A 15,758-nucleotide genomic window follows, 5' to 3' on the forward strand; every position below is an offset into this window, starting at 1 on the left:
TTATTACTGTTGCTTCTTAAAAGCTTATCAGAATTTATCTAACCAAAGATGATCTATTTTTCAATAGGGGCCCTAGTGTGACCACATTTCCCCCAAAAGAGAGAGACCCCAGACAGTGAATTGTCAGTGGAGTCAGAAACCTCTTGTGTAACCACTTTAGTAAGAAGAATGAGCAAAACTGGGCACCAGGGAGGAAATATCACATTCCCCCTGGCCCCGGCGCCCTGTACTATGGGCTGCAGGGCACGTGTGAAGTCTTCTGTCTTCTCAGGACACTGCCTATGAGCCATCCACCCCAGCCTGAGACTTTGCAATTATTTTCTAAGTTACTCTTCTCAGAGTGCCTCATCCAACTTTCATAGAGTGCACTTGGACTTAGAAATCTATACTAACGTCCCACAATATAATTATAACCAATAGCTTATATTAATAATATAATAGGTTATATTATATGAATAGATGATAATATAACTGCATATATTAGTAGAATATATTAATTACACATTATGTGCAATTACACAAATGCCAGGAAATTTGCTAAGTGCTTTACTGCATTATCCCATTTCATCTTCACAATAATTCAAAGGGATACTTCCTCATTTAAAAAAATTTTTAATTTTTTATTGAAGTATAGTTGATTTACAATGTTGTGTTAGTTTCAGGTGTACAGCAAAGTGATCCAGTTATACATATATATAATATCTATTCTTTTTCAGATTCTTTTCCATTACAGGTTACTACAAGATATTGAATATAGTTCCCTGTGCTGTACAGTAGGTCCGATAGTTACTCATTTTTTAGATGAGGAAACTGAGGCATAGAATGATTAAGTGTGCCCACAGTCAGCCAGTTTGACTCGCTTGGCTTGTTCCCAGGTTTGCCTGATTCAAATGACTGTGCCTTTCAAATTCCTACCAAACACTCTGGCACTTAAAATACTGAAACACAAGAAGAAAGTGGGAGTAGCTATATTAATTTCAGGCAGAGCCAACTTCAGAGGAAGGAAAGTTATCAGGGATAAAGAGAGGCGATACATAGTGATAAAGGGGTCGATTCTCCAAGCAGACATAACAATCCTTCATTGTATGTGCCCAACAATAGAGCATCAAAGTATGGGAGGCAAAAACCGATAGAACTGCAAGGAGAAGCAGATGAATCCATCATGGTAGCTGGAGACCTCAACAGCCCTCTGTCAGTAATGGGCAGATCCACCAGGCAGAAAATTAGTAAGAATGAAGTTGAACTGAATAGCACTATCGTCATCTGGATCTAACTGGAAACCACGCAACTTCATCCCACAACAGCACACATCCTTCTCAAGCTCACATGGAACGTTCACCAAGCAGACCACTTTCCAGGCCACGAAATATACCTCAACAAATTTAAAAGAGTAGAAATTATGTAAAGTACGTTTTCAGACCACAACGGAATTAGGCTAGAAACCAATACCAGAAAGACAGCTGGAAAATCCCCAAATATTTGGAGATTAAACAACACGCTTCTAAATAACAGATGGGCCAAGGAGGAAGTCTCACGGGAAATAAAAATTTATCTTGAGCTAAATGAAAATGAAAATACAACCTGTGAAAATTTGCAAGATGCAGTGAAAGCAGTGCTTGGAGGGAAATTTATGGCATTGAAGGCACACATTTGAAAAGAAGATCTAAGCTTCCACCTTATGAAACTAGAGAAAGAGGAGCAATATAAGCCTACCACAGCAGAAGAAAAGAAGCAATGAATGAAATAAAAAGCAGGAAACAACAGAGAAAATCAGCAAAATAAAGAGCTTTTTTTTTTTTTTTGTAAAGATCAATAAAATTGACAAACCTCTAGCAGGATAACCAAGAAAAAAGAGAGAAGATACAAATTACTAAAATCAGAAATGAAAGCAATGGCATCACTACTGATCTCATGGACACTGAAGGGATAATAAAGGAATATTATGAATAATTCTATGCCCACAGATTTTATAACTTAATGAAGTGGACTATTTCCTTGAAAGACACAATCTACTGAAACTCACACAGGAGAAATAAATACTCTGAATAGACTCATATCTAGTAAAGAATTTGAATCAATAATGAATAACCTTCCAAAGTGGAAAGCACCAGGGCTGGATGGGTTCACTGGTAAATTCTATCAAACATTAAGGAAAGAATGATACCAGTTCTCTATAATCTCTTCCAGAAAATAGAAGAAGAGAGAACACTTCCCAGCTCATTCTGTGAGGCCAAACTTATTCTAATAGCAAAAGCAGATAAAGATATTACAAAACAGGAAAATTACAGGCCAATACCTCTCATGAACATAGATGCAAAATCCTCAACAAAATATTAGCAAATTGAATCCAGTAATGTATAAAAAGAGTTATACACCACAGTCAAGTGGGATTTATTCTAGGTATGCAAGGCTGGTTCAACATTTAGAAATCAATTAAGGTAATCCACCACGTCAACAGCGTAGAGAAGAGAAATCGCATTATCATACCAGGAGATGCAAAAAGAGCATCTGACAAAATTAAACACCCATCCATGATAAACTAACAAACCAACAAACCACAACAACTCTTGGCAAATTAGGGATGGAGGGGAACTTCCTCAACCTGATAAAGTACATCTATAAAAACCCTAAAGCTAACATCATATTTAATGGTGAGAAACTAGAAGCTTTCCAATTAAGATCAGGAATAAGGTGAAGATGTCCCCTTTCACCACTCATTTTCAACATTGTACTGTATGTCCTAGCTAATGCAACAAGGCAAGAAAAGAGAACAAAAGATATATAGATTGGGAAGGAAAAGAAAATCTTTTTTGGTGAGGTGTTTGTTCAGATCTTCTGCCCATTTTGCAGATGGCATGATTGTCTATGCAGAAAATCCCAAAGGACTGACAAAAAGCCCTCCTGGAACTAATGAGCAATTATAGCCAGGTTGCAGGATACATGATTAATATACAAAAGTCAATTGCTTTCCTATATACCAACAATGAACAAGTGGAATTTGAAATTAAAAACACAACACCATTTACATTAGCACCAAAAAAAAAAAAAAAGAAGAAGTGCTTAGGAATAAATCTAACAAAATACTTAGCTATATGAAGAGGTATATGAAGAAAACTACAAAATGTTGATGAAAGAAATCAAAGTAGTCTAAATAAATGAAGAGATATTTCATGCTTATTTGAAATTCCTTAATGATATATGATGTTTAACATCTTTTCATATGCTTATTTGACATCTGTAGATCTTCTCTGGTGAGGTGTCTGTTCAGCTCTTTTGCCCATTTTTAAGTCGGGTTGTTTGGTTTCTTATTGTTGACTTTTAAGACTCATTTATTTTTGTTTATTTATTTATTTTATTGAAGTATAGTTGATTTACAATGTTGTGTTAATTTCTGCTGTACAGCAAAGTGATTCAGTTATACATATATATACATTCTTTTTAAAATATTCTTTTCCGTTATGGTTTATCATAGGATATTGAATATAGTTCCCTGTGCTATACAGTAGGACCTTGTTGTTTATCCATTCTATATGTAACAGCTTACATCTGCTAACCTCAACCTCCCACTCCATCTCTCCCCCAACCCCCTCCCCCTTGGCAACCACAGTCTGTTCTCTATATCCATGAAGACTCATTTATTTTGGATACGTGCTTACAGCATCTTTATTCATAATTGCCAAAAACTGGAAGCAACCAAGATGTGCTTTAAAAGGTAAATGGATAAACAAATTGTGGTACATCCATACAATGAAATATTAGTGATAAAAATAAATGAGTTATCCAATAACAAAAAGACATGGAGGAATCTTAAATGTATATTGCTTAGTGAAAGAACCTAGTCTGAAAAGGTTACATACTGTATGATTCCAACTGTATGAAATTCTGGAAAAAGTAAAACTATAAGGAGAGTAAAAGATCTGTGCTTGCCAGGGGCACAGGGGCTCTGGGGCTCAGGATGAAGAGGAGGGGCACAGGGGATTTTAGGGCAGTGAAAATATTTTTTATGATACTGTAATGGTGGATACTTGTCACTATACATCTGTCAAAACGAAAGAACGTACAACGCAAAGAATGAATCCTAATGTAAACTATGGACTTAGTTAATAATAGCATATCAATATTGGTTCACCAGTTGTAACAAATGTACCGCACTGATGCATGACGTTAATAATAGGGGAAACGGTGTGTATTGGAGGGGTGGGTATATGGGAACTCTCTGTATTCTCTGCTCAACTTCCTGTAAACCTAAAACTGTTCAAAAAACTAAAGTATTAAAAAAAATTAAAATACATTAGTTCTTTGGAAAATGTCACCCACATCATCTTCATCACCATTCCCATTGATCTTTGTGTCCTTTGAACCTTTGATAACCCATGAATGAGAGAAATTCTGTGTGTTACATTTTGTTTTTCTCTTCCCAGGCTTCACTACTTTCAGTTCCTCAAAAACTGTCAAGCCATTATTAAGAAATCAAAGCAAGCAGGAAGTTTCAAATGACTCCACAAAATTGGGTGAGCCTCTACCACGTGTTAGGCCAGGAGACAGCTTCCTAGTTCTGCCCTATAACATCACTCGCTCCCTTTATCTGGAAAATTGCTAAATGCTACTACGGGGCAGATGCTAATACAGACTGACTGTATAAGCTCCATCCTACTGAGTTGTCCAACTATGAGATGAACTGTTATTTATTTTTTATTATTATCCTTATCATCATCTAACATATTTTGAGGGCTTCCTGTGAACTGGGCCCTGCTGAAGCATTTTGTGTGCATTTTTTTCATGTAATCTGCATGACAGCCCTAAACAGGGGTTCTATTATTATCTCCATCTTAGAGATGAAGAAGCTGAGACTCAAAAGGTGAAGTGAGAGGACAGCATTACCTTGATACCAAACCCACACAAAGACACTACAAGAAAACTACAGACCAATATCTCTTATGAACATTGACACCACAATCCTCAACAAAATATGAGGAAACTGAATTCAACAGCACATTAAAAGGATCATACACTATGACCAAGTGGGATTTATTCTTGGAATGCAGACTTGATGTTTCAACATAGGAAAATCAATCCATGTAATAATACATCACATTAACAGAGAGAAGGAAAAAAATGATCATCTCGATTGATGTACAAAAAGCATTTGACAAAATGCAACACGCTTTCATGATAAAAGCACTCAATAAACAGGGAATAGAAGGAAATTACCTCAACATAATAATGGTCAAATATGAAAAAGCCCACAGGTAGCATCATACTCAAAGGTGAAAGACTGAAAGCTTTTCCTCTAAGATCAAGAATAAGATAAGGATACCTGCTTTTGCCACTTCTATTCAACAAAGTATTGGAAGTCCTAGCCAGAGCAATTAGGCAAGAAGAAGAAATAAAGGCATCCAAATTGGAAAGGAAGAAGTAAAATTATCTCTGTCCACAGACAACATGATCTTACATGTACAAAATCCTAAAGAGTCCATGAAAAACCACAACCCTCTTAGAACTAATAAACAAAATTCAGTAGCAAAATCGTAGGATACAAAATCAACACACAAACATCAGTTGTGTTTCTATATGCTCACAATGAACAATCTGAAAAGGAAGTTAAGAAAATAATTTCGTTTCCAATAGCATCAAAAAGAATAACATATTTTAGGATAAATTTAACCAAGGTGGTAAAAGATGTGTACACTGAAAACTACAAAGTGCTGCTGAAAGAAATTAAAGACACAAATAAATGGAAAGACACCCTGTATTCATGGGTTGGAAGACTTAATATTGTTAAGATGTCATTACTACGCAGCAGGATCTACAGATTCAATGCAATCCCTATCAAAATCCCAATAGCAGTTTTTGCAGAAATAGAAAAATCCATCCTAAAATTCATATGGAATCTCAGTGGACCACAAATAGCCAAAATAATCTTGAAAAAGAAAAGCAAAGGTGGAGGTCTCACACTTACTGCATACAAAGCTACAGTAATCAAAACAGTGTGATACTGACATAAGGTCAGGCACATAGACCAATAGAATAGAATAGAGAACACAGAAATAAAACTTTGCATATATGGTCAAATGATTTTTGACAAGGGTGCCAAGATTATTCAATGGGGAAAGAACAGTATTTTCAAGAAATGATGCTGGGAAAGACTGCAAAAGAATTAAGTTGAACTCTTACCTTACACCACATACAAACATTAACTCAAAGTGGATCAAAAACTTAACCGTAGTCTAAAACTATAAAATTTTTAGAGGAAAACACAGGAGGAAAGCTTTATGACATTGGATTTGGCAATGCTTTTTTGGATATGATACCAAAAGCATAGGCAGCAAAAGTAAAAAATAGATAAATTCAACTATATCAAAATTTAAAACTTCTGTGAATCAAAGGACACAATAAACAGGGTGAAAGGCCATCTAGAGAATGGGAGAAAATAGTTGCAAATCACAACTCTGAAGAAGGGTTAATATGAAGAATATATAGAGAACTATAACTCAACAACAACAACAAAAAACCCCCCAAATAACCTGATCAAATATGGGCAAAGAACTGGAATAGACATTTCTCCAGAGAAGATATACAAATGTCCAACAAGCATCTAAAAAGATGTTCAACATTACTAGTCATTAGGGAAATGCAAATCAAACCCACAGTGAGATACCACCTCATACCCATTAGGACGGCTACTATCAAAAACAAACAGGGCTTCCTTGGTGGCGCAGTGGTTGAGAGTCCGCCTGCCGATGCAGGGGACGCAGGTTCGTGTCCCGGTCCGGGAAGATCCCACATGCCATGGAGCGACTGGGCCCGTGACCCATGGCCGCTGGGCCTGCGCGTCCGGAGCCTGTGCTCCACAGTGGGAGAGGCCACAACAGTGAGAGGCCCGCGTACCGCAAAACAACAACAACAACAACAAAAAAAAAAACCCAAACACACAGCAACAGAAAATAACAAGTGTTGGCAAGGATGTAGAGTAGGGGAACACTTATGCACTGCTGAGAATGTAAAATGGTGCAGCTGATATGAAAAACAGTATAGCGGCTTCTCAAAAAATTTAGAATAAATTTATCATACGATCCAGCAAGTCCACTTCCGGGTATATACCCCAAAGAATTGAAAGCAGGAACTTAAAGAGAGATTTGTACACTCATGTTTATAGTAGCATTATTCACAATTGCCAAAAGGTGGAAGCCACCCAAGTGCCCACTGACTGATGACTGGATAAGCAAAATGTGGTCCATCCATACAGTGGAATATTATTCAGTGTAGGAGGAAGGAAATTCTGACACGTACTACAACACGGATGAACTGTGAGGACATTATGTGAAATAAGTGTCACAAAAAGGCAAATTTTGTGTGATTCCACTTATGTGAGGTACATAGCGTAGTCAAGCTCATAGAAACAAAATAGAACGGGGGCTGCCAGGGGCTGGGGAAGGGGGAAACGGGAAGTTGTTGTTTAATAGATACAGTTTCAGTTTTGCAAGATGAAAAATTCTGAGACTGGTTGCACAACAGTGTGAATCACTTACAACTACTGATCTGTACACTTAAAAGTGGTTAAGACGGTAACATGTATATGTATTTTACCACGATTTAAAAAGTGGCTAAGATGAAGTGACTCACTCAACATCAAGATGCTGGCACAGGGCAATGTCAGGGTTTGAACCCAAGTCTAATTCCAAAACCTGCACCTTTGATTTGTACCCTGTGATTTTCAGAGTAGAGAGTGATTTAATAATGAGAGAGGAGACAGGCAGGACCTAATATAGAAAGCAAGTGCATTTTTTTTTTTTTTTTTTTTTTGCGGTACGCGGGCCTCTCACTGCTGTGGCCCCTCCCGTTGCGGAGCACAGGCTCCGGACGCGCAGGCTCAGCGGCCATGGCTCACGGACCCAGCCGCTCCGCGGCATGTGGGATCTTCCCAGACCCGGGCACGATCCCGTGTCCCCTGCATCGGCAGGTGGACTCTCAACCACTGCGCCACCAGCGAAGCCCGCAAGTGCATTTTTTAAAGGCTCCTGCATTTTAAATATCTTTAAAAATTATATAGTGAGTCCATAAATATTGAGACGTTTAAACATCTATTAACAATGACCATTCTGCTCTGATGACTCCTGTGCTTTGAGGAAGCCTCCCCGGGAAGCTGACTTAGTTACGACGTTGCCCTGAGGTTTGCTGACGTTGTCGCTGAGGTTCGACGTGTACCTGGAACCGTCCTTTGGAGCTAGGTTTCAACCCTGCATCACCTGGAACTGGGAAGCCCCATCTCAGACCATAACCTCCCGATCCCGGCCTTCCTTATCCTCTCTCTCGTCCTCTCCTTGAGTCACATAGCCTTTGCTCCCCTTCCCCTCCCTGTGGGTAATGCCCTACACTCACCCAGCCTGGGCCCTGCTCAAGCCCACCAGCTCCTTCAAGTCCATCCTGGCCCCCAAACCCTCCTGCCACCCTCACGCTTCTGTCCTGAGGCTGCCCAGTGCTCTTTGGGCCCCCCAGCCAGCAAGTCCCTGCTCTTAGGCTTTTCATTCTACTTTGACAACAGCCTCCTAGGTCTTCACCTCCCGCACCTGCCGGCATCCTCCATCTGCTTCTCCCGACCCTCCTCCATCCCTTTCCACGGCGCCCTCTGCCCAGCAGGCCCACCTGTTCAGCTACATCATGGGCTGATGGGCTCCTTGCCTCTGGCTTCTGGTTGGGATTGGCCAATGGGGGGTTAGAGGTCAGAGCAGGGAGGAGAGAGGTTGGGGTACTTACTCCCCTGGCTTCCTTTCTGTGAGGCCACACAGCTTCTCTCAGAGGACTCTACCCAGCCCTCGGGGTCTCCGGGTCCCAGGAATGCCCCTGCCCCTCACCCCTCAGCTCTGGGGGTGGGAACAGTCCTCACTCATACTAGCTCTGGGCCCTGCACTATCCTTTGTGGTTTCTCTGAGCCCTGCCCACTCCCTGTGGAGTCCCTTCATGAAACTCCCGTCCATCACTCCACACCCCTGTGAATGTACCTTCAGCCCCCCGCCAGGACCTGGACTTCCCAGGCATGGAGAAGCTCTCAGATGGGACCTTCAAGGCTTCTCTTAGCTGCCAAGGGCCTCCGGGTGGTCCTGCCTTCACCCCACCCTGGTCTGGTCCCTCTCCTCAACCATCTCTGCTTTAGCATCGTCATCTTGACAGTGTAACTTCCGTCTAACCTGTGAACCTGCTTACCATCCCCTCGGCCTAGAAACGCCTCCCCTTCCCCCTTCCTGTCCTTTATTGTCAAATGGCTTCAAGAGCGTTCCTTTCCCGCTGGGTCCTCAACCCACTGCCATTGCCCTCGGGGGCCTCCTCGGGCTCTCGGCCTCCCTGTGACATGTGACACAGTTGTCAGAGAGAGGCACGTGGCCTGATGGTTCAGGGGTTGGGGAAGGAGGACAATGTGGTGGTTATTAGACTGGGCTCGAGTCCAGCTCTCCTACTTCCTAGCAGGGTGACCTTGGGCAAGTGATACCTCAGTTTCCTCATCTGTAAGGTAACAAAAGGACAGTCTTATAAGTTACTGGTGACGTATAAATGATACATACAAAAGCCCTTAGGAGAGAACATATGGCAAATGTGAAATGTTCTCTATGAAGAGCAAGAGGATGGGCTCTGGAGTTAGAAAGCCTTGAGTTCAAGTCCCACCTCTGCTACCTTCCAGCTGTGCAGCCTGGGGCATGGTTCTTTGCTTCTCTTCAGTTGCTCCCTGAGCAGCAAAAATGAGTTTGATAAGCTGGGCTTCGTAGGATTGACAAAAGGTACTGCTTGGTGAAATGTTCAAAGGAGTGGGATAACATTTTTTTTTTTTTTTTTTTTTTTTTTGCGGTACGTGGTACTCTCACTGTCGTGGCCTCTCCCGTTGCGGAGCACAGGCTCCGGACGCGCAGGCTCAGCGGCCATGGCTCGTGGGCCCAGCTGCTCCGCGGCATGTGGGATCTTCCTGGACCCGGGGCACAAACCCGTGTCCCCTACATCAGCAGGCGGACTCTCAACCACTGCGCCACCAGGGAAGCTCAAGGGATAACATTTTTGAAATTAACTTGTGTGTGTGTGTGTGTGTGTGTGTGTGTGTGTGTGTGTGTGTGTGTTATCTATTTCTTTTAACCTTTTGGTTCTTGGCTATCCCATCCCCCAGCCCCATCCCCCCACTGCCTCAGGAAAGGGATGTAGTGCAGAAATAGTAAAAAAATGGGGTTTTCAAAAGAATAAGGAAATGAGGAAATGGCCAGGCGCTGGTGAGACGATGAGTCTGGGAGTGGAAGGAAAGAAGAAACTTCTCTGCTTCCCTGTCAGCTGGATCCTTCCTCCCCAGTCTCCCCGAGAGAGCCCTGTGGACCGGCAAGGCCTCAGGAGAGGTTGGTTCTGAAATCAGACTGCCCGAGCGTGGCTCCCAGTGCCCCAGCCTCCCTCTGTGACCTCAGGCAGGATATTCAGCCTATCTGTGCCTCAACGCCCTCATGTGTAAAGTGGGGAAAACAACACTAACCTCCTAAGGATGAAATGAGTTAACACACTCGAAAGTGCCAAGAACAGTACCTGGCACAAAGCAAGCTGTCTCTGTTATTAATACCCTCAGCCTGGCAACAGCTCTCTGGCTCCCTCACCTCTCTGACTGCTTCCAGGTCTCCACGCCGGGCTGCTCTCCCCTCAGATGTCCATTTCCTCCTCACTCTGTCCATGGGCTGGGGCCACTGTACCACCCTCTCGATTCGCAGATGTGTATTTCCAACCCCTGGTTCATCTCCAGGCCCCAAACTGCCTGGCTGCTTCCTGGATGTTGAGGTGCTCACTCAACCAATCCTGCTTCTTCCCCTCTTGGTAATGGTATTAATCACCTTCCAGCTCATCCAGCCATCTTTCTCCATGGCCTGTGGCATTGATCCTACTGATTCCTCCAGAAAGCTCTCAGACCAGTCCCAAAGCAACGGTCCAGTCAGGTGGTAGTATTAATGTGGTGGGCAGAATGGTCTCCCAAAGATGCCCATGTCCTGATCCCCAGAACCTGGGAATATGCTCCATTACGTGGCAAAAGGGACTGTGCAGATATCAAGGTTACTAATCAGTGCTCTTAAAAGAGCACTGGGGACTTCCCTGGTGGCGCAGTGGTTAAGAATCCGCCTGCCAGTGCAGAGGACACAGGTTCGAGCCCTGGTCCGGGAAGATCCGACATGCCGCAGAGCAACGAAGCCTGTGTGCCACAGCTACTGAGTCTGCACGCCTAGAGCCCATGCTCCACAACAAGAGAAGCCACTGCAATGAGAAGCCCGTGCACCGCAACAAAGAGTAGCCCCCGCTCGCCGCAACTAGAGAAAGCCTGTGCTCAGCAACGAAGACCAAACACAGCCAAAAAAAAAAAAAAAATTAAAAAAAAGAGGGAGACTATCCTGGGTCATCCAGGTGGGACTAATCTAATCCCACCAGTCCTTACAAGCAGAGAACTTACTCTGGCTGGATTGGAGAGATGAGTGGTGGTTCTTGCTGGGCCTCCACTTAACAGCCCCAATGCTCCTCTTCCTGGGAAAGCGCCAGGTCAACGTTTCCTCTTTACCCAAATCCCCCACTAGATGGCGCCACCTCAGCCTGCTGCATGAATGAGGATCACGAGAACATTCATCTCACATTTCACTGACAACCCCCATTCTGGATTCCACAGGGTGGAATTTCCCGAGCTTAGTCAATTATCTTGTTATCGCAGTTAACTGAGAATTTCCAATTTAGATATTAGATGTTCCCAAAGCTAAATTTACACTCAAAAAGTGAAGCTTCTTTTTTTAGAAGCTTGAGTCAGCTCAGTCTGAAACTCAGCCCCACCTCCCCCGACTAGCTGTGTGATTTGGGCCAGTTCCTTAACCTTTCTGAGTCCCATTTCCATGTCATCAAATGAGGATAATAATGATAATAGTAGTTCTCACCTGCACAGGATTTGTTTTGAGGATATAATTCTATAAATATATATACAGAACATACATAGATGATGTATAAAGCCATGTGAGATACAGTAAGTAGTCCATAAATGTATGCTGTAGCTGTTTGTATTACGTATGCTATTCAAAAGATTATGATCTTTCTTTCATCTCACATCCATCAGAATGGCTACTATTAAAAAAAAAGGGAAATAACAAGTGTTGGTGAGGACGCAGGGAAAGTGGAACCCTTGTGCACTGTTGTGAGAATGTAAATTGGTGCAGCCACTATGGAAAACAGCATGGTGGTTCCTCAAACAATTAAAAATAAAATTATCATATGATCCAGCAAGTCTACTTTTGGGTATATATCCCAAAGAACTGAAAGCAGGGGCTTGAAGAGATATTTATACACCCATGTTCATAGCGTTGTTTGCAACAGCCAGAAGGTGGAAACAACCCAAGTGTCCATCGGTAGATGAATGAGGAAGGATATTTGGACACATGCCACAGCATGGATGAACCTTAAGGACATTATACTCAGTGAAAGAAGCCAGTCACGAAAAGACAAATACTGTTATGATTCTACTTCTGTGAGATACCCAGAGTAGTCAAGGTCATAGAGACAGAAAGCAGAATGGTGGTTGCGGGGGGCTGGGATGGGGGGGCACGGGGAGTTGTTGTTTCATGGGTGCAGTTTCAGTTCTGCAAGATTCAAAGAGTTCTGGAGATGGATGGGGGTGACAGCTGCACAACAGTGTGAATAGATTTAATGCCACTGAACTGCACACTTAATAAAAGTGGTTAAGATGGTAAATTTTATGTTATGCATATCTTACCACAATAAAAAAATGAGAAAAATGAGATCACAATCGAGCCCTTTCCTCTGAACTTTTTCCTCTTGGAAGCCCTCCATCTGCCAGTGAGAAACTAGGTCCATCAGTTGCTGTGGTGGGAACTGACCAATGAAATCAGCCGCCAGTTCCCAAACAGGGGACAAAACATTCCCTGAGGACTGGAGAGACCAAACAGGTGAACCCCCAGAGCGAGGAGCACTTGGGGAGAAGCCAGGGGTGAGGTGGGGGTGGGGGGGTATGGGAGCACGCCCCAGGCGGGAGGACAAGCGGGATGCAGATGGGGAGCCAGCAAGTGCACCCTCCCAGGCCTGTTCTATTCCGTGGATTTCCCCACAGAGAGTCCACCTGTCACCTTATGTCTCACAATGTAGGTGTTCGCTTAGCATAAGAGAAATGTGAATTAAAATGACACAGGTACCATACTTCACCCCGTAGATCAGTGAAGATCCAATGGGTGGTCAGCACCCTAGGCTGGGGAGGGAGTGGGAGACAGGCGTCCACTGCTGGCAGGACACCACATCCGGAAACCCCTGGTGGGCAACGTGGCCATGCCCATCAGCGTTACAGCTGTATGCGTCCTTTGACGAGCAGACATACCTGCACGTCCGTGAAATGATGCAAATAATAGGACAGTCCCAGCAGCCTTGTTTAATAATAATAAACAAGATTATGATGTAGGCTCTGGTTCTTTTCTGAGAGGCAGCCCAGAACTGGCAGGGGCCAGGAAAAGGGACGAGAGTCATCTGGCTGGATGGGATCTGGTGTGTGTGTGTGAGATTCAGTCTGGCTTCACGACCCTCCGATCCCACGCGAGAAGGGCTGACCCAGGCTGGAGAGATGGCTCTACCCATAAGAAAGGAGCCAGCTGGCAGGACACTGACCACCGAGGGTGGAGGTGCGGACACCAGCATTTCATCCCCCTGTCATGTCTGTTCTTTCTTTTTCTCCTCCATCTCCACCCTCCCAGCTGCAGCCCTGCGCTGCCTTGGGCTGTCCTAGAGCTCAGTCTTCTAGGGATCCTGGAACCTCCCCAGGGTGGGACTGGGGGAGTCCCTGGGGAGGAGGTAGGGTCAGTCAGCCCTTCATTGTTTAACCTTCGCTTCTCTTTTCCTCAAAACAAGGTTTATTGAAATAATACACACACACACACACACACACACACACACACACACACAGACACACACACAAGCAGGAGCTCTGCTGATCAAGAAGGGAGAGGGAGGGAACACTGATGGTGGGGTTCTCGAAGTGTGGTCCTGGAACCAACTCCAGGGGACTCCATTCCCCCCACCTGAACCTGGGGAGCATATAAATGTGAAGATTCCTGGGCCTTACCCCAAACCCACTGGGTCAGAATGTCTAGGAGTTCATGTTTAACAACCACTCTTAAACATATGGAAAATCCAACAACCACTGGCTTGGTGTTTCTTCATTCTGGAAGACTTGAGCCCCTTTCTCAGCAGCGTTTAGATAACAGCCATATCCAACTCTAAAAACTACAGTTTACAAGACACATCAAATCACATAAATTACAACTCGCAAGGTTTAGCTGTGAAACGGGCAAGGCTGAGGCTTCTGAGCCGTGTAAGACGGGAGAGGGGAGACTGTGACTAGAGCTCCTGGTGGCTCGTCTGCACACAGCAGCCGGGATGCTCACTGGCAGGTCTGCCCCTTGTTTACCAGCCTTCAAGCCTTCTTCCCATCGCTTTTCAGATAAAGATCAAAACCCTTACGGTGACATGAAGGAGGCCTACTTGTCACTTAGCCCTCCTCCTTCCCACTCTGACTCTGGACGCCCTGGTTTTCTCTCAGTCCCTTGGGCTCACAATATGCTCTTCCACCCCAGGGCCTTTGCACATGCCATTCCCTTCTCCTTTTGTCTAGTTAAGTCCTCCTTGTCTTCCATATTCCTTTCCTTTACAGCCCCAATGTTGGAATGGAATTAGTCACACCTCTGTGGGATCATCTGACTTACTTCTCTCTCTCCTGGCAGCTTCCTGATTGCAGGGACCAGGTCCAGTTCTGCCATCGCTGTGCCCCTAGACTTGGCTTGGTGCTGAGGCTCTGGGTAAATACTGTGCAAATAATGAGTGATAACAACAGTTATCACTGTTGACTATAAACAGTTCTCACTAGCCTGGCTATAAACAGGCTTCCTATTGCCTTTAGGGAACCAAACTCCTTACAGGATATAGAAAAAAAGCCTGGATGGGAAAACCCTGCAAATATCAATATTGATTTTTCCCTGAGCCAAATGATTACAAATGACTGTTATTTTCTTCCTTATATTTTCCTTTCTCCCAATTTTTAAAAACAAGAAGCATGTAACTACCTTCCATTATCGGAAAGAGTAAATGATGTTGAAATACTACGATACCAATAGTCAAAACAACATGTCAGCCTTGCTGATGAGAAGAAATCTTTAGAAGCATGACTGCCTGTTCTTTAGGATTGATCCAGGCAAATAAAACAAACAATCTTTTTTATTTGCTAGATGTAACCTCTGGGTAATTGCAAGGATGACTTTTTATTAATATAAATCCCTGAATTTTATTTAGTGGAATGACCTCTAGTGGCCTCAATAACATAAACTATAAATTGACTACCGAATTATTCCTCGGGATGGCTCGTAGCTGATCAGGGGTGATTCTTCTGATCAGAAAGGCCCAATGAAGTCAGCAGAGGGGCAACTTTTACCTTGTTTTATAAAGCTGAAAAATGTTGACATGTCTGTAGGTTTCAATTCTTCAAAATGGACCCATGTCCCCACACCCCTCTTCAGAGCAAATCTCCTCTCCCATTTAAGCTTTGGGAAGATGATTTGTCTAAGAGAAGACAGAAGCGCCCGCCAAAAGTCTATCCCCAAAACGCTTGGCAATTCATGTATCAGCTGTCCTCCAGGGAGCCCAAATAAACTCGTGCTTCTGGAAATGCAACTGATTCCTTCATAAATCAATGTGACTGTAGCTGGCAGCAGTGATGTATT

General features: G+C 43.4%; 1 protein-coding gene across 1 annotated transcript in view; it reads right to left on the reverse strand.

Annotated features, from left to right (window-relative positions):
• The window catches only part of FHAD1 (forkhead associated phosphopeptide binding domain 1), a gene marked incomplete at its 3' end in the record, with an annotated part of 135,906 nt that overhangs the window by 111,724 nt on the left and 8,424 nt on the right, over positions 1 to 15,758 (reverse strand). The gene's annotated exons all lie outside the window — the stretch shown is intronic.

This window comes from Leucopleurus acutus, assembly GCF_964270905.1.
Source record: "Leucopleurus acutus genome assembly, chromosome: 2".
Classification (NCBI taxonomy): Eukaryota; Metazoa; Chordata; class Mammalia; order Artiodactyla; family Delphinidae; genus Leucopleurus; species Leucopleurus acutus.